The sequence below is a fragment of the Ictidomys tridecemlineatus genome, chromosome 5 (assembly GCF_052094955.1).
Source record: "Ictidomys tridecemlineatus isolate mIctTri1 chromosome 5, mIctTri1.hap1, whole genome shotgun sequence".
Lineage (NCBI taxonomy): Eukaryota > Metazoa > Chordata > Mammalia > Rodentia > Sciuridae > Ictidomys > Ictidomys tridecemlineatus.
The window spans coordinates 124256649-124283247 of record NC_135481.1 but is presented as its reverse complement, the minus strand read 5'-3'; the positions used below and the strand labels follow the sequence as shown (position 1 = coordinate 124283247).

Sequence of the window (26599 nt, the reverse complement as noted above, 5' to 3'; positions counted from 1 at the left end):
AAGGAGCTTCCTCCATTTACCCTCCTGCTACAGAAGAGGTGTCCTTGCTGCATAGTACTGTGATTAGGGTCCCCAGGGGCCACTGTCCTCCGTCTCTAACGGTCCTGGGGCCAGACCTCAGTGCAGCAGATCAAGGTCTTCTCGTTAACTGGCGTCCAAACTCCCAGTTCTGGAGCAGAAGGGAGAGGGGTAAGTCACAGGTTTTGGGAAGAAAGGGATCCCCTCTGGAAACAAAAAGAAAGAGGTGCTGACGGGGGCCGCCCACCCCCACCTCACTCTGACAAATCCAGAGGGTGGACTGGCTTGCCCAGAATCCCTCCACAGGGGACCATGTCCCTGTAGGGACCAGCCAAGCCTACCCGTGGCCTGTCCTCCATGTCCCCGATATTGCTTTTTGCATCTTGGATCTCTCTGTGCTTTCACTCCTAGAAACCTGTATTCCCACCTTATTCCTGTCAAAAAGGGATTCAGAATTCCCAGGAGCACAGGAGTCTGAGGGGGGCCTCTGCCTGTAAAGGGTTTCTGCTGGAGTCTGAGATAAGAGCAGCCAGCCCACATTCAGGGGTCTGCTTCCTGTGCAAGGCCCTTCCCAGCAGCTGCTCTGAATCAGCCACTGAGAGTCTTGTTTGTTTTCCTTCCTCTGGAGGGTCCTTAAACCCACAAGGAAGGGAGACAGGGGTTTCTCCAATGTCTCCAAAGGACACGGAGTTCCGCTGTCATGGGGCCTTTGATGAGGGATCACGATGCTGAAAAAGGACAGGTTTGGGCATAAGGTAAAGATGAGTGAAGAGCACTGTGATCTTAACTGAAACCTGTGTCCCACAGGAGGGGGAACCTCGCTGACCCTGTCGTGGACGGTGTGGCCGAGCAAGAGAAGGAGGAGCCCAGTCAGTCTGGGGTCAGTGCTCCCATGGCCGGGGCTGCCCAGCCTCAGAGAGCCACAGAAGGGCCAGTGGACCATGGTCACTTTCCAGGCCCATCAGCTCTTTGACATGACTGCTACTGACCCGAGTCGATGGTTCCAATCCCAGACGAGCCCCCGATTCTGTTACCGTGTGGGGGGGGGCAGTGTCTCTGTCCAGCAGAGAAGTGAGGCCCAGGACACAGAGGCCACAAGTGACAGATGGAGAGTCAGACTTCTGCAGAGAGAAGGCCCAGTGGGGAGTCCGGGGGAGTTGGGGTCTGTTCTTTATGGTCCTTGGAGTCTCCTCCTTTCCTTTTCTCCTCCCTGTCCACGTGCTCCTCGCCATTATTGATGGGTGTCCCCTCTGTCCACATGTTTTAGATCTTTTGAGGGTCCCCACTTAGGGGCATGAGTAGGGAGGGGTCTGTCTGTCGGGGTCCCAGGTGTGCCCATGAAAACTTTGTCCAGCAGGAAGTAGACCTCCCCGTGCGTCTTTGCCTGGCCCTGCCCTGACCTCCTCCCCCACCTGCCACCTCACAAACCTCCCCTGACTGCCCAGGACTCTGCATCTCCCTCAAACCAGGAACATCCAATCCCTTCAACGGGGAAAACCCACTTAGCCTCAGATTTCTCCAAAAAGTGAATAAATAAATAAGGTGATCCATGTCTATAAAATCCTACTGAAAACAAAACATGATCCAACAAATTTATGCTCAGCAAAACTGCATGTAAAATCCATTTTCCACATGCACAGACTGGGGGAACCTCTTCCCCAGAACAAACTCTACGTAAATATACAGATTTACAGGTGAATAATGTACGTGTAGGATTGACTTGTTTATTTTTGTTTATCCGACATGATAGAATATTGACAATGGAATTATTTATTTGAATGACTTCACTCACCCACCACATGGTTCCCGCGGGGCACGATAGCGCCTCCTGGAGCCTAGGAGCAGGAGCTCTGCAGCGCGGTTCGCCTTCCCCTCTGGTCCTGGGGCTGCCTCCTGAACTGGGGATGGCCAGTGCTGAGAGTCCCCATGTGACAGTGAGATGTGGCTGGGGCCTTGGCGGGGTCAGATCTCAGGGTCAGGACTTCCACCCACCTGCCCCCAGGCCCAGGGAGGGGAGAGGGGCTGAAGGCTGAGGGGCCATCCATGGCCAGCGCACTGGATCCTGCCTGCACGCTAGAGCCTCCAGAAAGACCCAAGGGGGAACCCTGTCACTGAATCAGGAGGTGTCAGGAGGGTGGCGTGCCCGAGGCAGGGGGACTGCACCCTTCAGGTGCCTTCCTGCAGCCTCTTCTGAAAGCCGGTGATGACTTCACAATAACCCGCCCAACAACGAGAGTCCCCAGCTCTGGGAGCCGCACCAGGGCCTCATCCCAAGAGGGTCATGGGAAGCCTGACTGATAGCCACACGTCACAGCCACAGGTCACAGGCCACCTACTAGGGCCCAGTACTCGACCTGAGAGACTCCAAGTGGACAGTGCCAGGTATCATAGGATCAGGGGACAGCGGTTGCTGCTGCTGCTGCTGCTGCTGCTGCAGAGCTGATGGCTTTCCTTGGTGTGCAGGGAGCCACCACACGCCTGGGGGCAGAAGCACACTGTGCAAGTACAGGAGACCCGTGGTTGTTTCTTCCCTGTACCTTTAGCAGGTGGGCACACAGGCATCAGGGTGAGCTAACGGAGCTGTGAGTGTACGTGACAGCATACATACGGCACAGAGAGCTGAGGCCAACAGGCTGCCGCATGTGGCAGGCAGGACCCAGGTGCATGCCAGGCAAGCTGCATCCAGCTGAAGAGCTGTGTTAGAACCTCTAGACTGACCACCAAAAGTAGCAAGGGGCAGAGCTGAAGTGCAGCAGCCTTGCTTCCCCAGCCCCAGTGCTGCTGCGTTTACAAAGCACAACCTAGTGGCTCAGGCAGAACCCAGAGCCACAGGGGCTGCACTATGGCAGCACCATAATGCCAGCCTAACGGGACCTGGTGCCCCGTCCAGGGTTGTGCTGCACGAGGTCAGAGTGGCTGTCCAGCAGCTCCCTGCAGTGTCCCTGCAGCCACACTTGCAAGGGAATGAGGGTGGGGGATAGGGTGGCTAAGGGCCCTACAGACTGTCCAGAATGAGGTCCAGCACTGCCTTACGGGTCTCCATATCCAGACGAAGCCACTGAGCCCCGAGCCCCAAGGATGAGAAGCCCACAGAGATCATCACCCAGGACTCAGGAGGGAAAGGTGACAAAGATTAAGCCATAGAAACCTGTGTAGAGTCTCTTCTGGTATCGACTTACATCACATTCTCCTCTTTCCAGGCTTTATAAGTTAAATGTAATTTGTCCCCTGAAAACTCTTGTGTGAAAAAAATGCAAGAAAGTTTAGAAGGGAAATGATGGAATTCTGAGAGCCTTAACCGAGTCAATGAGTTAATCCACTTGATTATATTAACTAGATAATAACTAGGAAGGGTGTAGCTAGAGAAGGTGGGTCATTGAGCATGACTTTGGGGTTTATATTTTGTCCCTGGTGAGCTAAGTTTAGTCTTTCCCTGTTTCCAGATTGCCACATCCTGAGCTGCTTCCCCCCATCATACTCTTTACCGTAAGGTTTTGCCTATCTCGGTCTCAGAGGAATGGAGTCAGCCATCAAGGGACTGAGACTTTTGAAACCATGAGCCAAAATGAACTTTTTTCCTTCTCTAATTGTCCTTGTCAGGTCCTTAGCCACACTGATGAAAACAATGAATAAAACACCAGTTGGTACCAGGAGTAGGGTCACTGGTGTGACTAACCTGACCGTGTGGTTCAGAGTTTTTGGAGCTGGTTTGTGGAAGGAGAAATTTTGGAAACATTAGTGATACAAGCTGGAAAAACTTCAGAATGTTGTCAGCAGAGTTTAATGGGCAATTCTGGTGGGAGCCCAGAAGACCAGATACCAATAGGACTGCAGACAGTAAAGACAAGGCTCAAGAGGTTTCAGAGGAAAAGGAAGACTCTCTTAAAAGTTGAAGTAGAGACAACCATGTTATAATCTGGAAAAGAAGTTGACTTATATTTTCCCCTGCCCTGAGACTTAAAGTGATGATCTAGTGGAGAAAATTTCAAGGTAAAAAATTCAAGCAATGGCAAGAATATTTCTGGCAGCTTTTAGCCAAGTTTATTGTGATAAGGAACAGAAAGATTTTTTTAAAAACTTGTAGTTTGGCAAATACAATGGGGGCTAAGGAAGTTGTGGTAGTTAAAGAGATTGTAGCCATGAAAGAGATGCTAATTCTTTACCCATAGACAATAGAAAAGATGGCTTGAGGGCACCTCAAGATCACACCACCTGAGGCTCAAGGGAGTTAGAGGTAAAGGTTCCTTTGAGAAGAGGCCACTGAGGCTCCCTGCTTGCACAGGTAGTGGGAGGGAGCCTGGGAGGTTATTTCCCATGCTCAGCCACCTAGCACTCAGGGAAATCTGCCTCATGGTCCCTGGAGACTTAGCTACTGCTCAAGATAGTAGCAGACCTTGGCATCAACCATGTGGTTCTGGTTCTGCAGGATGGCAGGATGCTGGAGGGGGTCATTGTGGCTTCCACTGAGGTGTCAAAGGAAGGCCTAGGAGGCCAGGCATAGTGCCCAGGGTCAGAGTCCCTGTGGGCAGCCTCTTAGAGGGTGATGTGTGGACATGTGAGCAGGAAGCTAAAGCTGCAGTGGAGACCTCCAAGATTGAGAAATTCCAGGGCTGGGGAAAGCTGCAGGAGGTGAACAGAGACAGGCAGGAGAGAGGCCCCTGGGCTGCAACCAGCAAAGCCATGGGGCCGAGCTACCCAAGCCCTTTGGACACATCATCAACATGCCTTGTGCCCAGATGCTGGACGTGGAGCTCCAGGACTTGTTGGCCCCGATGGATTTCAGTCTTGCCTTGGTCACAGACCTTCTTTCTGTGCCCCTATTTCTCCTTATGAAATGGAAATGTCGACTCTGTGCCTTTATATAAATTTGTTCCACATAACTGGCTTTTGATATCTTCAGGAGCTTTCACTGAAGTCTGCCTTGAGTCTCAGAGGAGAGATTGGACTTGGACTTTGGGACAGTGTTTAACTGTTGAGACTGTGGGGTTCTTGGAAATGGAGTGCAAAATAAAACATTAAAAGGGCCAGGGATGTGGTTTACTGGTTGAGTGCCTCTGAGTTCCATCCCTGGTACAAAAAATAAATACGTAAAGTTACATTGTCATCCCCTGTAGCCACTATGCTGTAAGACCGCCTTGAGCCCTGGCCCCTAATGGAGTGTGTCTCTGGGGCCCTCCCTCACCCTCCGCCCAGTCCAAGCCTGGCCACCACCCTTCCCTTCTTCAGGCTCCACTAGAAGGTGGGACTGTCTGCTGTGCCTGGCCTCAATCCTTTGGCCTGATGCTCTTGGGGTACATCATGGGCTGCGAGGACAGAATCTTCCTTTGGGAGGCCGAGCAGCCTCCACCGACACACGGGCATGTTTTCCCCTCCTTTCTTCAGTCTTGGTTGGGGCCAAGGACACGGCCGTGACTCCCCTTCAGCACGTGCTTTGGTTTCCCTGGATGAACTCCTCTCACCAGCCACAATGCACACCCTTAATGTAGGAAACCAGAACACAGGGCACCCAGCACAGGTGTGACCTGCCGGTGTGGCACAGGCCTCAGGATGAGCGAGCAAGGCACAGAGGCCTTGCCCGTGGGCTCTGAGGTGCAGAGCGCTGGACCTGCAAAGATGTGCTCGGGGACACATGTCCAGGACACAGTCCTTAGTCCACTGTGACCCCAGAGCAAGAATGGAACCCCTAAACTGATCTCCTGTCCAACCAAGGAAGGTCCCACAAAGAGCCAGCCAGAGGAGTGAGCTTCAGGCAACAGGATTCGCGTGAACTGTGTCAGCCTCACAGACAGCAGGAAAAGCAGCCACCAACAGCCTGTTCCCAGGAAAGCACCGCCCCAGAGCTTCGCAAGTGACTTCAGGCCCAGGGCAACTGACACAGTGACAGGAGCCATGAGGAAAACCAGACCCCAAGTGCTGTGCCCAAGAAGGACAGGACAGAGAGGCACATGGGACCTGGCCAAGGCCATGGAAAGAAGCAAAATTTAAAAAGGAGATTTCAGGTCAACAGTGCAATGAGCCTGAGGGAAAGAGACTTGGGAGGGGGTGACTGAGGGGACACGCAGAGCCCATTAGAGACTGCAGACTGAAGAGAGGTGGCACGCAGAGTCAGGTGGAGAGCGGCCATCGCTCAGGCCCATCCCTGGACAGGAGTGCCGTACGAACACCAGGCAAGTCGTCCCCTAACCCTGGCCATTTCCCCCCAACACACAGAATGTCCAACTCTATTTCAAGGTAGAGTTTTCAGTTACGTTTTAACTATTATTCCTCTTCAGTGGCTTTTGGCAGTCAATTTTGGAAATTATTCATCTGAGCACATGCAAGGACACCAGATCACCTCTACAAAGGACATGGGCTGACCTGGGCCTCTCATCAGCCACACTGGACACCAGAACAACAGGTGGCCCCTGCAGGATGCTGAGGAGGGACAAGAGCGTGTGTCTAGGCCATCAAACCTCCTCCAAGAGTAAGAGGCAGGGGCCATGCCCATGACCTGAGTCACCCAGGTCCATGTTCAAGGCCTGCCTCGGTGACTTAGAGAGACGCTGTGTCAAAGTAAAATAAAAAGGTCTGGAGTAGAGCTCAGGGGTAGAGCATCCCTGGGTTCAATCCCCAATACCAAGAAGGAGGAGGAGGAGGAGGAGGAGGAGGAGGAGGAGGAGGAGAAGGAGGAGGAGGAGGAGGAGGAAAAAGAAGAAGAACAAGAGGAGGAGAAGGAGGGGGGAAGCAGAAGAAGAGGTAGAGGAGGACAAGGAAAAGAATGAGAAAGAGGAGGAGACGGAGGAGGAGCAGCACAAATAGGAGAAGGAAGAACAGGAGTAAAAAGAGGTGGAGGAGGAGGAGGAAGAGGATGAGGAGGAGAAGTAGAATAGTAGGAGGAGGAGGAGCAGGAGAAGAAAGAAGTGGAGAAAGAAGTGGAGGAGGAGGAGAAGGAAGAAGAAGAAGGGGTGTTGAAGGAACAGGAGGAGGAAGAGGAGGAGAAGAAGGAGGAGGAGGGGAGGAGGGGAGGAGGGCAGGAGGGGAGGAGGAGGAAGGGCCTAGGAGAAGCCAGGCCAAAAGCCACGATACAGGTGGGACTGGGGCAGAGAGGACTGCAGCTCAAGTGGCCTCAGCTGGAAGGACATGGTCTCCCCACAGCGTGCATATTCTACACAAGCAGCTGGTGGCCTCAGCCCATGGCACCACAAGCCAGAGGCCATCAGTCTGGCTGCCGGAGCTCATGGACAGTGCGCACCCTCTCCAAGGAGACGGGTTGCTGATGAAGCCAGAGATGGTGGAGGAGCAGCCAGCTGTCCCAGCCCATGCACCCCGAGGACTGGAGCAGTGTGCAGAGCGCAGCCCAGAGGACGTTCTAGAAGCTCTAGTTTAAAGGTGACCAAAGCAGACAACAAAAAAACCCGTGACAATGGATTGCGGACTCCTTGGGGATGTTCAAATACAGAGCACAGAGTGTGAAATGCAGAGAGAAGGGGGTCCAGGGTCGGCTCCAGCCCAGGCGGCCACTGCCTGGCTCCAGCTAGTCCTGCCCATCAATTTCTCCAAGGACGAAGGGCTCAGGACCCCCCTGCAGTGAAGAGAATCCAGCCCCTGCTCACAGATCAGACAGCGAGTGGTCCTCACTGGCCGAGACACCCCAACTCGGTGCAGCCCGGGAGTCCTAGGGCAGATGGGGCAGTGGGAGGAGTCGAGGAAACCTTCAGGGGATCTGAGCATCCTCCTGACGCCATCTCAAAGTCCACTGCAGGGTCAGGTCATTCTTGCACCTTCTCCCCTTCCCTGTCCTGTAGGGAGGGGTCCAAGGAAGGCAGAAGGAGCAGCTGCCCGCCTGTTGCTGTGCTGCATGCTCCAATGCCTCTACCTCGCCAGCCTAGTCTCCCAGGCTGACTCAGGGCAGGCACTTCTGCTGGACTCTGGCAGGAGGGAGCAGAGGCCTGTCCATGGGACCTCAGGTAGAAATGCACTGAGGCTCAGCTTGGTTCAGAGACACCGCTGCCACGTACATCGCCTCTCCCAGGAGGGGCACTCCAGGCCTGTCCACTCCAGGCCTGCCAAAGCACACTGTGCCGGGTCCTCCTGAGGCCAGCAGGGTGCCCGGGCACTTGGTGGTGCATTGGGAGTCTCCAGCTCCACCCCATCCCAAGGCCTCCTCTGTAGAACTCCTGCAGCCTCCAACACAGGGCAGGTGACAGTCACACCAGGGATCTCAGTGGCCTCCTCAGAGCCAGAGCACTCCCTGGTCTCCTCTCCCCTGTGCCCTCTCCAGGAAAGTGTGATGGGTCCCTTCTGCAGGAGCCAGGCACAAGGGAGTCAGATGCAGCCAGCCCAGGAGGAGAGCCGGAGTTGGCCACGGTGGCTGAGGTGGCCAGGCTTGGCAGCCCGCAGTCCCTGCACAGACGCTGAGCGATGCTCCACCTGGCCCAGCACCCGGCCCTCCTGGGGCTGCCGCTCTGCCCCTCTGGGTGCTGTGGGCTGAGCCTCCAGTGTGGCCCACTGTCCCCATGGCTTAGGGCAATGGCCAGGGCAAAGGACTTGCCTGGAGGCCAAGAACTGCGGATCACCCAGGTCACTGCATCCGTCACACAGGTGTGCCTCCAGAGGCCAACGGTGGGGAGATAGGCACCCCAGCTCCCACAACAGCTCCCACTGCACCCAGGGAAGAGGCAGGGAGGGCCTCCAGGGCATCCTCTGAAAGGCTCCAAATCTGCACAGGCCAGTCCCCGTCACACTGTGGCCAAGAGGAGCTGCAGGACCTACAGACGGCCTGGGCACATGGTGCCTGCAGTCAGGCTGCTCCTCTGCAGGGTGCAGAGCAGAGGGGCAGGGGCCTGGGGGTGGGCAGGGCTGGAGGCCACAGCAGCTGACAGCAGCCCTGGACCTAGACAGCAAGACCAGGTGCTTCCTCAGGTCCCGCAGCGGCTCCTCTCCTCCAGCAAATTCCTCAGCAGACAGGAGAAGAGAGCCTCAGAGGGCTAGAGACAGGAGGACCCCAGAGGAGGTGAGTCTCAGAGGGCAGGTTCAGAGGTCACCTGAGCAGGACAGCCAGAGAGAGGAGGAATGTCACAATGCCACTGAGGAGGCCAAAACACAGGAAAGAAGAGTCATGAAGCCACATTCCTCCTGTCCTCACCTCCTGTGCCCCTGGACCTAGGCCTCAGTCACCTGTGTCCTCACCTCCTGTGCCCCTGGACCTAAGCCTCAGTCACCTGTGTCCTCACCTCCTGTGCCCCTGGACCTAGGCCTCAGTCACCTGTGTCCTCATCTCCTGTGCCCCTGGACCTAGGCCTCAGTCACCTGTGTCCTCACCTCCTGTGCCCCTGGACCTAGGCCTCAGTCACCTGTGTCCTCACCTCCTGTGCCCCTGGACCTAAGCCTCAGTCACCTGTGTCCTCACCTCCTGTGCCCCTGGACCTAAGCCTCAGTCACCTGTGTCCTCACCTCCTGTGCCCCTGGACCTAGGCCTCAGTCACCTGTGTCCTCACCTCCTGTGTCCCTGGACCTAGGCCTCAGTCACCTGTGTCCTCACCTCCTGTGCCCCTGGACCTAGGCCTCAGTCACCTGTGTCCTCACCTCCTGTGCCCCTGGACCTAAGCCTCATTCACCTGTGTCCTCACCTCCTGTGCCCCTGGACCTAAGCCTCAGTCACCTGTGTCCTCACCTCCTGTGCCCCTGGACCTAAGCCTCAGTCACCTGTGTCCTCACCTCCTGTGCCCCTGGACCTAAGCCTCAGTCACCTGTGTCCTCACCTCCTTTTCCCCTGGACCTAGGCCTCAGTCACCTGTGTCCTCACCTCCTGTGCCCCTGGACCTAGGCCTCAGTCACCTGTGTCCTCACCTCCTGTGCCCCTGGACCTAGGCCTCAGTCACCTGTGTCCTCACCTCCTGTGCCCCTGGACCTAGGCCTCAGTCACCTGTGTCCTCACCTCCTGTGCCCCTGGACCTAGGCCTCAGTCACCTGTGTCCTCACCTCCTGTGCCCCTGGACCTAAGCCTCAGTCACCTGTGTCCTCACCTCCTGTGCCCCTCGACCTAAGCCTCAGTCACCTGTGTCCTCACCTCCTGTGCCCCTGGACCTAAGCCTCAGTCACCTGTGTCCTCACCTCCTGTGCCCCTGGACCTAGGCCTCAGTCACCTGTGTCCTCACCTCCTGTGCCCCTGGACCTAAGCCTCAGTCACCTGTGTCCTCACCTCCTGTGTCCCTGGACCCCAGGTCTCACTGACCTCCTCTCCTCACCATCCTGTTTCCCTGGTCCCCTAACTCAGTCATCTATTGACCATAGCCCCTGTGCCCCTGTGCCTATGCTTCAGTCACCTCCTGTCCTCACCCACTGTGCCCCTGTACCTAAGCCTCATTCACCTGTGTCCTCACCTCCTGTGCCCCTGGACCTAGGCCTCAGTCACCTGTGTCCTCACCTCCTGTGCCCCTGGACCTAAGCCTCAGTCACCTGTGTCCTCACCTCCTGTGCCCCTGGACCTAGGCCTCAGTCACCTGTGTCCTCACCTCCTGTGCCCCTGGACCTAAGCCTCAATCACCTGTGTCCTCACCTCCTGTGCCCCTGGACCTAGGCCTCAGTCACCTGTGTCCTCACCTCCTGTGCCCCTGGACCTAAGCCTCAGTCACCTGTGTCCTCACCTCCTGTGCCCCTGGACCTAAGCCTCAGTCACCTGTGTCCTCACCTCCTGTGCCCCTGGACCTAAGCCTCAGTCACCTGTGTCCTCACCTCCTTTTCCCCTGGACCTAGGCCTCAGTCACCTGTGTCCTCACCTCCTGTGCCCCTGGACCTAGGCCTCAGTCACCTGTGTCCTCACCTCCTGTGCCCCTGGACCTAGGCCTCAGTCACCGGTGTCCTCACCTCCTGTGCCCCTGGACCTAGGCCTCAGTCACCTGTGTCCTCACCTCCTGTGCCCCTGGACCTAGGCCTCAGTCACCTGTGTCCTCACCTCCTGTGCCCCTGGACCTAAGCCTCAGTCACCTGTGTCCTCACCTCCTGTGCCCCTGGACCTAAGCCTCAGTCACCGGTGTCCTCACCTCCTGTGCCCCTGGACCTAAGCCTCAGTCACCTGTGTCCTCACCTCCTGTGCCCCTGGACCTAGGCCTCAGTCACCTGTGTCCTCACCTCCTGTGCCCCTGGACCTAAGCCTCAGTCACCTGTGTCCTCACCTCCTGTGTCCCTGGACCCCAGGTCTCACTGACCTCCTCTCCTCACCATCCTGTTTCCCTGGTCCCCTAACTCAGTCATCTATTGACCATAGCCCCTGTGCCCCTGTGCCTATGCTTCAGTCACCTCCTGTCCTCACCCACTGTGCCCCTGTACCTAAGCCTCATTCACCTGTGTCCTCACCTCCTGTGCCCCTGGACCTAGGCCTCAGTCACCTGTGTCCTCACCTCCTGTGCCCCTGGTCCTAGGCCTCAGTCACCTGTGTCCTCACCTCCTGTGCCCCTGGACCTAAGCCTCAGTCACCTGTGTCCTCACCTCCTGTGCCCCTGGACCTAAGCCTCAGTCACCTGTGTCCTCACCTCCTGTGCCCCTGGACCTAAGCCTCAGTCACCTGTGTCCTCACCTCCTGTGCCCATGTATCTAAGCCTCAGTCAACTCCTCTCCTCACCTCCTGTGCCCCTGGTCCCCTAACTCGGTCACATCCTGACCAAAGCCCCTGTGCCCCTGTTCCTACACCTCAGTCACTCCTGTCCTCACCCCCTGTGCCCCGGGTACAAAGCCTCAGACATCTCCTGTCCACACTTACCTGTGCCCATGGAACCAGGCCTCAGTTACCGCCTGTCCTAACCCTCCTAAGTCCCTGGTCCCCAGGCCGCAATCACCTCATGTCCTCACGCTCTGTGCCCCTAATTAGGCCTCAGTTACCTCCTGTCTTCATTATACTCTGACCCTGGTCCTAGGACACATTCACCTCCTGTTCCTCCTCCTGTGACCCTGTTTCTAGGACATAGTCACCTCCTGTCTTCATCCTCCTATGACCCTGTTCCTAATCCTCAGTCACCTCCTGTCTTCCTCCTCCTGTGTCCCTGGTCCTAGACCTCACTCACCTCCTATTGTCCTCTCCTTTCAGCTCCAACCACTGAGACCCTGCTGGAGCTGAGACTACGCTAGGAAGCACGTTCCATGGCTACAGGGTCCAGAGCTGACTGCAGAGGATGCAGAGGGTGATGAACCTCCCAACACGGGGTAATGCAGAGGCCAGCTGTAGCTCTAGGCACACCGTGTCCCGTGTTCTGTGATACCTAGGTAGGGACAGGAGCCCCAGGCTGTGAGTAGGTGTAGTAGTCTCTGCCACGTACCCTGAGAGCTGGCAGAGGCTTCCCCCATCCTGGTGAAGGGAAACTTGGGCCTAGGACCCCACACACAGGAGGGGTGTCCCTGGTTGACTCCTGCACCTGGGAGACACCACAGAGCATCCTGGGGAGGCCTGAGCTGGGGCTGGGGTGGGGCCAGCAGAGCCCAGACACACGACCCCATGGGACTGGACAAGGGCAGGTGGGCTGAGCAAGGAGGCTGCCCAGGACCATACACTGCCCCAAAGGCCAAGCGGCTGAGGACACAGGTATGAGTACCTCACAGATTGACCAAAGAGGGGAGTCTTGGAGCTTTGGGGTCTCCCAGAAAGGAAGCCCACTGAGGAGTGGAGCAGGAAGACCTCCCAGGGCAGGGGCCCACAGGAAAGGGTCTGATTTGTGGAGTCCCTGCCAAGGGGCGCCCACAAGAAGAGGCCATGAGCCTCACCTAGAGTGGCCCCTCTTCCCCACAGCCCTGGGCTGGTCCCCAGCAGCTGCCAATTGCTTGAGGGCCTCAGTCACCTCCTGTCTTCATCCTACTCTGTCCTTGTTCCTAGGCCTCACTCACCTACTGTCTTCATGCTCCTGTGTCTCTGGTTCCTAGTCCTCAGTCCCCTCCTGTCTTCATCTTCCTGTGCCCCTGTTGCTAGTCCTCAGTCACCTCCTGTCTTCATCCTCCTGTGTCCCTGTTCCTAGTCCTCAGTCACCTCCTGTCTTCATCCTCCTGTGTCCCTGTTCCTAGTCCTCAGTCACCTCCTGTCTTCATCCTCCTGTGTCCCTGTTCCTAGTCCTCAGTCACCTCCTGTCTTCATCCTCCTGTGTCCCTGTTCCTAGTCCTCAGTCACCTCCTGTCTTCATCCTCCTGTGTCCCTGTTCCTAGTCCTCAGTCACCTCCTGTCTTCATCCTCCTGTGCCCCTGTTCCTAGTCCTCAGTCACCTCCTGTCTTCATCCTCCTGTGTCCCTGTTCCTAGTCCTCAGTCCCCTCCTGTCTTCATCTTCCTGTGCCCCTGTTCCTAGTCCTCAGTCACCTCCTGTCTTCATCCTCCTGAGTCCCTGTTCCTAGTCCTCAGTCACCTCCTGTCTTCATCCTCCTGTGTCTCTGTTCCTAGTCCTCAGTCACCTCCTGTCTTCATCCTCCTGTGTCCCTGTTCCTAGTCCTCAGTCACCTCCTGTCTTCATACTCCTGTGTTCTGTTCCTAGTCCTCAGTCACCTCCTGTCTTCATCCTCCTATGTCCCTGTTCCTAGTCCTCAGTCACCTCCTGTCTTCATCCTCCTGTGTCCCTGTTCCTAGTCCTCAGTCACCTCCTGTCTTCATCCTCCTGAGTCCCTGTTCCTAGTCCTCAGTCACCTCCTGTCCTCATCCTCCTGTGTCCCTGTTCCTAGTCCTCAGTCACCTCCTGTCTTCATCCTCCTGTGTCCCTGGTCGTAGACCTCACTCACCTCCTATTATCCTCTCCTTTCAGCTCTCACGACCCAGACCCTGCAGGAGCAGAGACCTACTCTAGGAAGCACGTTCCATGGCTACAAGATTCGGAGCTGACTGCCGACAAGGCAGAGGGAGATGTCCCTCCCTATGCTGGGGATATTGCAGAGGCCAGCTGTGGCACTAGGCAGACCATGTCCCCTGTTCTGTTCTACCTAGGTAGGGACAGGAGCCCCAGGCTGTGAGTAGGCGTAGTAGTCTCTGCCGGGCACCCCGAGGGCGGGCAGAGGCTTCCTGCATCCTGGTGAAGGGACACTTGGGCCTAGGACCCCACACAGGAGGGGTGGCCCTGGCTGGCTCCTGCACCTGGGGTACACCACAGAGCATCCTGGGGAGGCCAGAGCTGGGGCTGGGGTGGGGCCAGCAGAGCCCGACATACGACCCCATGGGACTGGACAAGGGCAGGTGGGCTGAGCAAGGAGGGTGCCCAGGACCCTACACTGCCCCAAAGCCCAAGCGGCTGAGGACACATGTATGAGTACCTCACAGATTGACCAAAGAGGGGAGTCTTGGAGCTTTGGGTTCTCCCAGAAAGGAAGCCCACTGAGGAGTGGAGCAGGAAGACCCCTCAGGGCAGGGGCCCAGTGGAAGGGTCTGATTTGTGGAGTCCCTGCTGAGGGGCTCCCACAAGAAGAGGCCTCACCTAGAGTGGCCCCTCTTCCCCACAGCCCTGGGCTGGTCCCCAGCAGCTGACATTTGCATGAGGACATCATGGGCACATCTGCTGGCATGTTTAACCAGCTGCACTGCACCCTGTGTTGTAAGTAACTCACTGGCAGGTCAGCATCGGAAAGAAAGAAGAGGCAGAGGAAACCAAGCAGCAGAAGAAAAAACGTCCTTTATTGTATACAGCATCTTTTATAGTATAGTGAACAAAGAAGGCAGCCTTCCAACAGCAATAGATCAGGTCTTTCAGCTGGTTAAACATGGATACAGAAGTCCTCCTTTCTAATCAAAGGGGACCCGCTTCTCATGGCTAATCTGCTCTTGGCCCGGAGCATGCTGAGCTCTGCTCTTTGTTAAGAACAGATAAGAATTTTCTCAGCGCCCTCCTAGCCCACTTTGCAGACCATCCCATTTGTGAGCAAGTCCTCCCATGGACAGCAGACACCTCGTTTTCAAGCTGTCCCCTGTTACCTATCTAAACATTGAAGGAACCTCTCGTTTGTGAGGAAGCCCCATCAAAGACAACACACATCTCCTGTGCAAGTCTGCTTGCTGTCACCTTATCTAGACCTTGACAGAACATCCCGTGTGCAGGCAGACTCCATCAAGGACAGTAAGCATTAGGTTTGCAAGCTAGCAGTCACATCTGACTCTCTACACCCTGGGCCCTGAGCACCTGGACACCTGGGATCCTAGATGGGCAGCAAGGGCAGCCCTTGGGGGCCAAGGAGGCTCTACTGGGGACGCTGGAGTTCAGCAGGTACAGAATTCAGCCTGAAGTCCAAGGCCATATGCCCCGCTACTGGCTGAGGCCCAGGGAGTACAGAGAGGTGACAGAGCCATCCCAGGGCCAGCTTTGTCACGTCTGTGAGGTCATCATCACCAATGGCACGTGGCCTTTCTCAATCCTCTATTTACCCACCTTCAAGGTCCTCCAAGGGAGCACAGAGGGTTCCAGAAATATCCAACTCCCCTATGGCTCCAGGAGTTGAGAAGCTGGGAAGGCGTAGAGTACTGAGGAGAAGGGGCCCTTAGCCAGAGGCTGGGTCCAGCAGGATTCCTCCAGGAAGGGCTCTGCTGTCCCCTCCCAACACAGCACACAGTAACACAGCCGTCACGCTCCCTGGAACCAGGGGCCTAGATACAAGGCTGACCCTGTCACCACCTTAGGGTTACAAGGACAGGCATGGCCTGGGGCAGTCTAGGCAACTGTGGGGAAGGTGCCTGGTCACTGGGTCACAGCCCAGAAGAAAAGCCCTAACCACAGTGCTCAGCACAGAAACCTGGGAGACACAGCAAGTAGTCGAAGCTGCCCAGAAGAGAAGCTGCCCGCGAGACCAGCAGAAGCAGTGGTCCCCACGAGAGGCTCTGCTGGCCTCTTGGGGGTCGAGAGGTGACCTGAAAAGAGGAGCTGAGAAGGCTGCCTTCCAAAACCCCACAGTGGGCCAACAGGAAGCCTGGAGGGCCACCTGCCACCAGGGGCAGCACTGGACACTGGTGCCATTCCAGGCCAGGCAGCTGGTCACGACGTGAGGAAAGAGCTGGAGTGAGCAGAAAGACACGTGACTAGGTCCCAGGTGTCCCTTAAATGACTTCAGAGTCTTCTTCAAATGACCTTCTTTAAAAGTGGACAAAAGCCAATGTCGGCCCAGCAGAAGCGAAGGAGCCAACTGGACAGCACACCAGGAGGAAGGGTGCAGGGGCCTGACTCTCGCGGGTCCACTGGGGTTGCTGTGCAGCGGGGGATCCTGGCTATAGGGGTCCCCACTTGTGGGGAAGGGAGGTTCCTCTAGTAGCCCTGGTCCACTGGGGTAACTTCTGGCCAGCGACTGACCCCGTGACATTACCATGGGTTCACTTGTACTGAAGCCCCCGGAATAGGATGGCCACCACCACCGTTCCAGAGAGGACCAGCTAGGGTCAAAAGCTCCACTTCCCGGGGTGGAGGAGGAGGTGGACTCTGGATTAGGGAAGATGGCTGACGGGGGCCCAGTCCTCACGGCAAACGATGAGTTTGACCCCCTCTGTCTTCCCTGCTCAGAGGTGAGCCGCCCTCTCCCTGAGGGGGCTCTGTGGGCTCCCTTGGCCTTCCCTCCCCTTCACTTGTGACACAGTCCTCTTGCGTGATGCTGGTGTCTGACTTTGAATTGTCTTTCACTGGAACACAAGAACCGAGGTGTGGGGTTTCCCTCTTCCCCTGTGGCACCAGGATGCAGGACTCGGGGTGTTCTCCTATTAGAAACACCTGGAGCCCCAAGGAATCCCACCTGGGCTGGGAAGTGGCTGGGCAGACAGGCTCTGCTTCTGCAGAAGGTGCGCTCCCTCACACCTGGGCAGAGTGGGCCCTCTCTGTCCCCAGACCACTCTGCCCCTGGCTCTCATGGGGGAGCTGGGGCTCCACCTACACAACTGGCTACTTCTAATTGGGGCGGGAAAGGCAGGGGCTGTAGATAAAATGACTGGATGTGACATCACAGTCAAGGCTGGACGCTGTATTCCGAATATGGACCACTGGACCTCTACTTCTCAAACCCCCCCTTTACACCTTTGGGACTCACTTTCCTTTGTTCTTGTGCTCTTTGGTCCTGCCCTGCATCCTAGACATACTGGCTTGTTGAGGTGGCAATTGCCCATAATAAAGAGTCCTCCCCTTTTAGCAATTCAGATAGTGTCAATGTCTATAACTTCAATGTCCCCTGCCAGGGACCTGCGCTCCAGGGAATGAAACACTGGTTGGACACAGTCTGGGGGTCCCTGACCACCAGGCATCTGATCTTGCAAGACCATCATTGAACTAAAGCATTGCTTTCTGCTGTCCCTCATGTCTCCTAGTCCACTCTTTGGGCTTGGACAGGTGAGCATGTTCCTCAACCAGCCACCATCATAGAAATAAAGACACACTCGTTGGTTGGGGTCCCAGCCCACTGGAGTCTTGGAGGGTTGGTCCTGCAAGGTACCTGCTTCTCAGCCAAGAGCACTGACATCTCACCAGCCCCCGGAGGGAAATGGAGGCTCTGCCAGGATCCAGGATGGACCAAAGAACACCCAAAGTGGGACAGGCTTCACTTCATACTCCAAATTGTGAAACTGCACAACGCTTTTTCTGTAAGATTCTTAACATTTCAAACACCATTGAAGGTTAAAGCCAATAATAAATATAGAAAAAATAATCCAACATTAAAGGACTAATATCATTAGAATGCAATGAATTTCAGCTAACGAAAGAAAGAACCAATCCACTGACCTGCTCCTGCCCCCTGCTCTGCCCCTCCCCTACTCTTGCCCCTCCCCTGCTCTGCACCATCCTGCTCCTGTACCCCTTCTGAACCTGCCCCTTCCCTGCACATGGGCATCCTCTGCACCTGGGCCTCCCCAGGACCAGGGCCTCCTCTATACCTGCCCCTCCACTGCACATGGGCCTCCTCTGCACCTGAGCCTCCTCTGCACCTGCCCCTCCCCTGCACCTGGGCCTCCCTGCACATGGACTTCCTCTGTACCTGAGCTCCTCCTGGACCTGGGCTGTTAGGTGCATGACAGTTTGAACTAAGTTGTCTGCAGGACACGCTGAAGGAATGTTAGCTGCAGGATAATAAGGGAACTCAAACCCGCCTCTGTCTGGTCCTTTATCACCTGTTTGCATCAAGTCTGAACACTCAACCCCACTCGAGGCTGTACACTTGACCCCCACCCATGTAGGAAATCCACATCTGACCCCTGCCCCATCTTTCTGAAAGTAGAAGATGACACCCTTAGAAACTACCATATGATCCGATCACTGTACACCAACAAGGCAGCTTGCAAACCCAGAGACCCCATTAGATTGGGCTATAAAAATTCTCTCCTGCCGTGCCCCCCTCTCTTGCTTTTTACTCTCTCCTGCTCTCTCTCACTTGTACTCTCTCCCTCTCCCTCTCACGTTCTCTCTTTTCCCTCTCCCTCTCACGTTCTCTCTTTTCCCTCTCCCTCTCTCCCTGTCTCTCTCTCTCTCTCTCTCTCTCTCTCTCTCTCTCTCTCTCTCTCTCTCTCTCTCTCCCTCTCTCTCTCCTCCTTCTCACTGCTGCAGTAAAGATCTCTTGGTCACTCCAAGTGTTGTGGTCACTTTCCTTTCACAGGCCTCCTCTGCACCTGGCCCTCCCTGCACCTGGCCCTTCCCTGCACCTACACCTCACCTGTGCCTGCTCCAGATTCCACTGGGACTGGATTTGTACCAAGAGCACAGTGCATCCAGGATGGGGAAGGTCCTCTGGGAGTAAGAACCAGCGAGACCTCTGGTCACAAGGGTGGTCAATTCCAGATAGACTTTAGAGAAAGCCCAAGTCCAGGGGCATGAACGCAGCCAGTGAGTGCCACTCCACTCAGGCAGCACCCCAGAGCTGTGTCCTGGGACACCAAGCCTGTGGTGCCTTCACACGCACCTCCAGATGCCAGGAGCATGTCTCAGATCCAGAGTCCTGGGTCGGCCACCACAGAGGTGGCCCCGACCTCGCCCACCTCAGGCTTTCCTGGGTAGAGGCACCTGCTCCCTGAAGGAGTGAACAAGGCCCAGAGTGCCCCACCCAGATGTGGGGGGCAATTTATCCACCAGGAAGGCAGCACAAAGGGTAGTGCCTTGAGGGGGAGACCCTGGCCTGCAGTGGAGCCCAGGACACCACTAAGCAGGTCTTTGGCCACCTGCAAGGACAGGTCTTCCCAGTGCTCCCAGTAGGACACCATGGGGCACTGGCTGCCCAGCCCACTCTGAGGTCCCAGGTCCCCTTCTGCTGCTGGCTGGCAGTGGAACAGCAGCTGAGGCTGTAAACTGTGACATTACCTGATCTCAGTGTCCTCCAAAACCCCCATGGGAGGCCAGAGCCCAGCGCTCCCTGCTGGCATAATGCCCAGGGTTCTGCACGGGCCACACCCCATAGGGGCAGTGGTCATGCCTTAGTGCAGCCTAGAATCCCTGAGCGGCAGCTGTCGCCAAAGCAAGCCCCTCTGCCAGCTCCCCCAGACCCAGCAGGCCTCACCACCAGGGTCCTGTCCCCAAGCCCACCAAGGTGGTGCGGGAGCTCCACTGCACCCACCCAGACTATCACTGGAGAGCTCAGTCCTTGTCCCGGATGCCAATTCATGCCGATTTACTAAAGAGGAAATGGTTTTCAGGAAAAGGAAAGGGAGGAGCAAAGGAGAAGCGCAGAGAACTCAGTCCCCGAGGCTGTGGTTCTGCCCCTCAGGGAAGCCCAGGGCTTTAAGGAGCCATTCAAGGCTACAGGCCAGCTGTGCCCGGCCAGGTCCCAGCTGTGCCCTGAGGTGAGTGGCAATTCACTTCTTACATCCTCAGCAGACACCTCCTTCCTGAGGTGGGGGTGTCCAAGGACAATCACCTAGGGGGACAAAAGACAACACAGTCCCCCATCTCCTTAGGGAGGGAAGAGGGGAGAAGAGAGAAAAAAAACTGCCCTTTTAATCCTCAAAGCAACAAAACCTGTATTCAAAAGGTGAAGTGGACCACTGTCCCAGAGTGCTGGTGCCCGGCCGGTTGCCCAGCAGGTTCCACACTTGGGATTGGTGAACACAGGGGCCCACAGCTGGGCACTCCAAGATGCCCTCTGGAAGCCCAGGAACCCCTCTCTGCAACAGCCTCCAGGAAGGGGTTGGCCCCGTGCACTGGCTCTGCCCAGCCCCTGGTCATGGCCTGCCTGTCGGCAACAGAAGATACCCCACCCTCACCCTACGCCCACACTGTGCACCCCACCCCACACCCACACACCATCCACCACACTCGACTCACCAGGGGAACCCAACGGAGCTGCCAGCTCCACACTCCAAGACACGGATGCTTCCAGAGATCCTGTCTCCTCCCTCAGGACCCCCCAGTGCAGTCCTTGGGGTCCTGGTGTTACATGCTCTTCATCAAGACAGCCCTGTGGGGCAGCCCCACACCTTCACACCTGTCTCAGGGCTGCAGCTACAGGGGGGTCTGCCTCTTGCCCCCCTGTTGAGAGCCACAGTCTGAGGAGCCCCAGCAAACTTCCAGCTGATTGGCTCACCTTGCCCCTGCAAACTTCCAGCTGCCAGCTGATTGGCTCCTCTGAGATGATGCTCATTGGGCTGTTTCCCCACCCTTTCAGACCACGCAGCTGCTCATTGGTGGACTCTTTTGGCTCCGCCCATGTGACCCAGCCAATCGGCCTCAAGAGCAGGAGGAATGGGGGGTTGAGAGGTTCCCCAGAAGCCTGTGGTGGCAGTTGGGCTCTGAGGGAATTCCTGAATAGCTCATGTGGTGCAGTCTGTGTGTTCTAAAAATAAAGTTCCTTTCTGCTTGACAAGTGGCTCGTGAATTGTGCCCAGCCAGAATGAGGCACCCTCCCCCAGCAGGATGTCACCGCAGGCCTTTCCGGAAGAGGCCAGACCCCCGCGTACTGGGCAGTGACTGGGCACTGCTATCTGTGCACTTGCTGGAAGCCTGTCCCAGGAGTTGGGAGGGGCCTCTGTCGGCAGGGCTTTTTGTGAAGGGCTCTCCTACTGTGTAACTACGGTAACTACCACAGTGGTAGACCCAGCAGCAAAAACCCCGAGAACCAAGGGCGTCCTGAGCTCACAGCCCTGTGGGCAGCAGGGCCCGGCACTGGAGAGTCCAGACCAGGTCCCAGCATCTCTGCCCACCAGCTGGAGCTGTGCACGGCAGGAGCCCACCAGCTGGAGGCTTTGGGGTTTGAGGTGACTGCACAGCCACGTAGAGCACCTTGCCCTTGGCCTCCAGCAGCTTCTCCACAGAGCCCAGCAGCCCCAGCAGAAGCGTAGCCAGCTCTCCACCCCAGGACCCAGAGGCCTCCAGCCTCATCCTGGCCTGAATCAGTGGGCTGCATCCCCAAATCTCCCAACAGGAAGACATTGCCTCTGAGAGAGCAGGTAACTCTCCAGGCCCCACTCAGTCACCCAGGAACAGGTGCGAGAAGCACAGGAGGGACACCCAAAGTGTAAGCACAAACAGCCACCAGGTCCAGCACCCTGTGGAAGCACAGAAAACCAGGACGGAAACAGAGCCCACAGGTCAGCTCTCACTCCCAGAGTCCATCCCTCAGGCCCTGAGGGCTCCCTCTCTGGGCAGGAAATGGCCCCTGGATACAGAAGGGCTCAAATTTCACAGGGTACAAGGAGGGCACTTAGTCATTGGAGACTGAGGACCTGGGATTGGACTGTCCTGAAACTAGTTGTGCAGGTTAAAATTCAACTCAGGAAGCAATTGTAAAAATTTAGGCACAGGCCCTTCCCTTCTCCCCAGGGCTGTCTGGGGGATGTTCCCACCTTTCACAAAGTAGGGTGCCTCCTGGGAGCCGCAGTTCCACTGGCAGCCTCAGAGGGGATCATGGACCACCTGGGGCCTGGTGGGGCCTCTGCTGGTCTTTCCTGGGAGCTTTGGGAAGCCACAGGACAGCCCTGGAGCCGGCCTACTCCCTGCTGCATGGGAGCTTCCCAGTAGGCACCCAGAGGGCTCAGGGAGGGCCGGGGCACCCCACCTGCACTGACCAGACGAAGGTGGAGCCTCTGGCCTGTCTCAGACCGCTCAGGGCTGCAGGGCCTCGTTCCAGGGGAGCACTGTGCCCAGGTCTGGGTCCCTGGGCAGCCCTGGCCTCTGCGGTGCCGGTTTCTGCCCTGTCTGGGGGCAGAGGGGCTCCACCCACCCTGCTGGAGGACACAGGGGACAGGAGCCACTCCTCACAGAGCTCCTGGGGAACCCTCAGAGTGTGAACAGGGAGGACAGCCACCTGGGGGTCCTCCCAGCACTCTCTCCAGGGACAGCATCTCTCCCTCCCCTCTCTCCTCTCCTCATGTCCCCTTCCACAGAACGCTGGGGACACCATCCAGGAGGGTGACATGTGGGCACGGGGCGCCTAGGTGATCAGCTACGAGGCTGGGTCATGGTGCACTGGGAAGTGCTGTGTTTGGCCACGTCGGCTCCCAGGTGCAGGCTGCAGAGCACACACCTGCTGATGTGCTATCCTCGCTGAGATGACCACTGTGACAAGGAACCGGCCACCTCCTCCCCACCCTGGGTCTCTAGGCCTGTCTCCCACATCCCTCCTCCCAATGAGCCAGTCTACCCAGCCCTACTCATTCGAGACCCTTACTTACTGCTCACCAAGAAAGGCCTGACGTCCTGAACAGATTCTGAGCAGCCCTGAATCAGAGTGGATATAGCTGGAACTACCACAGTGAGAAGAGCTCTGCCCAGAACTGCCCACGGCAGCTGGGCAGCACAACCCACACCCGCCCTAAAGGGTCTGGGGCCTCCAACTACACTCAGTTGAGTCCAGGTGCTCAACTGAGTTCGGAAACCCCAGCTCCCACCCTTGCTCTGGGGCCAAAAGGCTCACCCCATGCCCAGTGCCAGGGGGCTGGACTGAGGTTCTAAAAGGGATTGTCTCACACTGGGACACCCCCCAATGGCTCAGGCGAGGCCCAACATCCCCTTGACAAGCCTAGCCCTCACCTAAAAGTGACCAGGCGAACAGTAGTCCCCTCAGACTGGATGGACCCAACACCCCACGGCACCTGGGCCAGAGCTCTTGAGGGCGATTTGCCTGGACACTGGAGTCCCAAGGCCTGGGCTGGAAACTTGGCTCTGACCTGGCCAGCCCAAGCTGAGACCTAGGAGGAGGACAGGCTGGCAGGCAGCTGACCTGCACTAACAGGACAGGGCCGAATGCCCCAGGGGATCCACCTGTGCTAAGACCAGAAACTTCTAAAGCTCAGGAGAGAAGAACCCAGTGATCCAAGGACACCTCCTCATAGCCGGACAGGACCAAGAGGGACACTGAGGCCACCTACAGGGACTCCACAGGCCTGGGGTTTCTGCTGGTGTTTATGTCCCTGTGAGGTGGACTAGCTGGCCCCACAGGGTCCCAGCAAGCCAGAAGCACCCAGGACAGCTCCACGGGCAAGAGGAGGCATTTGGGTCAGAGTGCAGGCCAGCGGACACCTTCCCAAGGACTCCATGCCCACTCTGCACTCAAGGAGAACAAGGACAGCCCATGCCGGAACTCGGATCTCAGGCCAGGAGACATGCCCCTACTCACGTTGCAGCCAGGAGAGACCCCTCCCTGGGCTGGGCCCTCCTGGCAGGCGGAAGGGAATTTGTGCAGGCCTGAGACACTGTGCATATTATAGTAGCTGGTACGCACAGTGCCACATGTCACACATAAACCTGCCCGGAAGCCACCCAGAGCCCAGCTGACACCCAGCCCTACTCATGTGAGACCTTTACTTACTGCTCACCAAGAAAGGCCTGACGTCCTGAACAGATTCTGAGCAGCCCTGAGTCACAGTGGATAGAGCTGGGATCTACCCCAGTGAGAAGAGCTCTGCCCAGAACTGCCCACGGCAGCTGGGCAGCACAACCCACACCCGCCAAAAAGGTCTGGGGCCTCCACCTACAGGACTCAGGGGCCACTCACCTGCCTCCCTTCCTGAGAGAAGGAGCCAGTGCTGCTTGCAGGTGGGGACAGAGGGCCCAGAGCAGCCTGACCCCACCCTCCAGGTTCAGAGACCCAATGCCCTGCCCTCCTGGAGTCTGGAGCTCAGCCAGACTAGGCCACAAGAGATGCCACCCTCCCCCTGGGCACCTCAGCTCACAGGAAGCAGATAAGTTCCGGGCCAGCTCAGGGAGAGCCCCCTTCCTGCCACCCCTTCCTGCCAGGCCCTCCTTCCCTCCTGTTCTCCTCAGGACAGCACATGGGCAGATGCAGCTTTGTGCCAACCTGGGGCTGCCCTGCACACACCAGGGCCTCATCCCAAGAGGGTCATGGGAAGCCTGACTGACAGCCACTCATCAGAGCCACAGGTCACGGGCCACCTACTAGGGCCCAGCCCTCGATCTGTGAGTCTCCAGGTGGACAGTGCCAGGCCTCATAGGATCAGGGGATACCTGCTGCTGGTGCTGCTGCTGCAGAGCTGATGGCTTTGCTTGGTGTGGAGGGAGCCCCCACAGGCCTGGGGTCAGAAGCACACTGTCCAAGTACAGGAGACCCATGCTTGCTTCCTTCCCTGTGCCTTTAGAAGGTGGGCACACAGGCATCAGGGTGAGGTGGTGGAGCTGTGAGTGTACGTGACAGCAAACATATGGCACAGAGAGCTGGGGCCAGCAGGCTGCAGCATGTGGCAGGCAGGACCCAGGTGCATGCCAAGCAAGCTGCATCCAGCTGAAGAGCTGTGTTAGAACCTCTAGAGTGACCACCAAAAGTAGCAAGGGGCAGAGCTGAAGTGCAGCAGCCTTGCTTCCCCAGCCCCAGTGCTGCTGCGTTTACAAAGCACAACCTAGTGGCTCAGGCAGAACCCAGAGCCACAGGGGCTGCCGTATGGCAGCACCATCATGCCAGCCTAACGGGACCTGGTGCCCCGTCCAGGGTTGTGCTGCAGGAGGTCAGAGTGGCTGTCCAGCAGCTCCCTGCAGTGTCCCTGCAGCCACACTTGCAAGGGAATGAGGGTGGGGGATAGGGTGGCCAAGGGCCCTACAGACCTGTCCAGAATGAGGTCCAGCACTGCCTTAGGGGTCTCCATATCCAGACGAAGCCACTGAGCCCCGAGCCCCAAGGATGTGCAGCCCACAGAGATCATCACCCAGGACTCAGCAGGGAAAGGTGACAAAGATTAAGCCATAGAAACACCTGTGTAGAGTCACTTCTGGTATCGACTTACATCACATTCTCCTCCTTCCAGGCTTTATAAGTTAAATAATTTGTCCCCTGAAAACTCATGTGTGAAAAAAGAAAGTTTAGAAGGAAACAATGGGGTTATGAGAGGCTTAACCAAGTCAGTGAGTTAATCCACTTGAATATATTAACTAGATGATACCTATAAGCAGGAAGGGTGTAGCTAGAGAAGGTGGGTCATTGAGCATGACTTTGGGGTTTATATTTTGTCCCTGGTGAGCTAAGTTTAGTCTTTCCCTGTTTCCAGATTGCCACATCTAGAGCTGCTTCCCCCCACCATACTCTTCACCATAAGTTTCTGCCTACCTTGGGCCCAGAGGAATGAAGTCAGCCATCTAGAGACTGAGACCTTTTGAAACCATGAGCCAAAATGAACTTTTTTCCTTCTCTAATTGTCCTTGTCAGGTCCTTAGCCACACTGATGAAAACAATGAATAAAACACCAGTTGGTACCAGGAGTAGGGTCACTGGTGTGACTAACCTGACCGTGTGGTTCAGAGTTTTTGGAGCTGGTTTGTGGAAGGAGAAATTTTGGAAACATTAGTGATACAAGCTGGAAAAACTTCAGAATGTTGTCAGCAGAGTTTAATGGGCAATTCTCGTGGGAGCCCAGAAGACCAGATACCAATAGGACTGCAGACAGTAAGACAAGGCTCAAGAGGTTTCAGAGGAAAAGGAAGATTCTCTTAAAAGTTGAAGGAGAGACAAGCATGTTATAATCAGGAAAAGAAGTTGAATTATTTTTTCCCCTGCCCTGAGGCTTAAAGGTGATGATCTAGTGGAGAAAATTTCAAGGTAAAAAATTCAAGCAATGGCAAGAATATTTGTGGCAGCTTTTAGCCAAGTTTACTGTGATAATAAGGAACAGAAAGGTTTTTTTAAACTTGTAGTTTGGCAAGTACAATGGGGGCTAGGGAAGTTGTGGTAGTTAAAGAGATTGTAGCCATGAAAGAGATGCTAATTCTTTACCCATAGACAATAGAAAAGATGGCTTGAGGGCACCTCAAGATCACACCACCTGAGGCTCAAGGGAGTTAGAGGTAAAGGTTCCTTTGAGAAGAGGCCACTGAGGCTCCCTGCTTGCACAGGTAGTGGGAGGGAGCCTGGGAGGTTATTTCCCATGCTCAGCCACCTAGCACTCAGGGAAATCTGCCTCATGGTCCCTGGAGACTTAGCTACTGCTCAAGATAGTAGCAGACCTTGGCATCAACCATGTGGTTCTGGTTCTGCAGGATGGCAGGATGCTGGAGGGGGTCATTGTGGCTTCCACTGAGGTGTCAAAGGAAGGCCTAGGAGGCCAGGCATAGTGCCCAGGGTCAGAGTCCCTGTGGGCAGCCTCTTAGAGGGTGATGTGTGGAGATGTGAGCAGGAAGCTAAAGCTGCAGTGGAGACCTCCAAGATTGAGAAATTCCAGGGCTGGGGAACGCTGCAGGAGGTGAACAGAGACAGGCAGGA

The 26599-nt window shown here is 56.4% G+C and overlaps 1 long non-coding RNA gene and 1 gene segment (V, D, J or C); one reads left to right on the top strand and one right to left on the bottom strand.

The window, feature by feature from the left end:
• The window catches only part of LOC101957805 (immunoglobulin gamma-1 heavy chain-like), a 203225-nt gene that overhangs the window by 73113 nt on the left and 103513 nt on the right, over positions 1–26599 (top strand).
• Positions 17759–24036, bottom strand: LOC144377981 (uncharacterized). The gene is made up of 3 exons (XR_013439366.1): positions 23891–24036; positions 20224–20325; positions 17759–19816 (listed from the first exon to the last, which is right to left on the bottom strand). It is a non-coding gene; the product is annotated as an uncharacterized LOC144377981 (long non-coding RNA).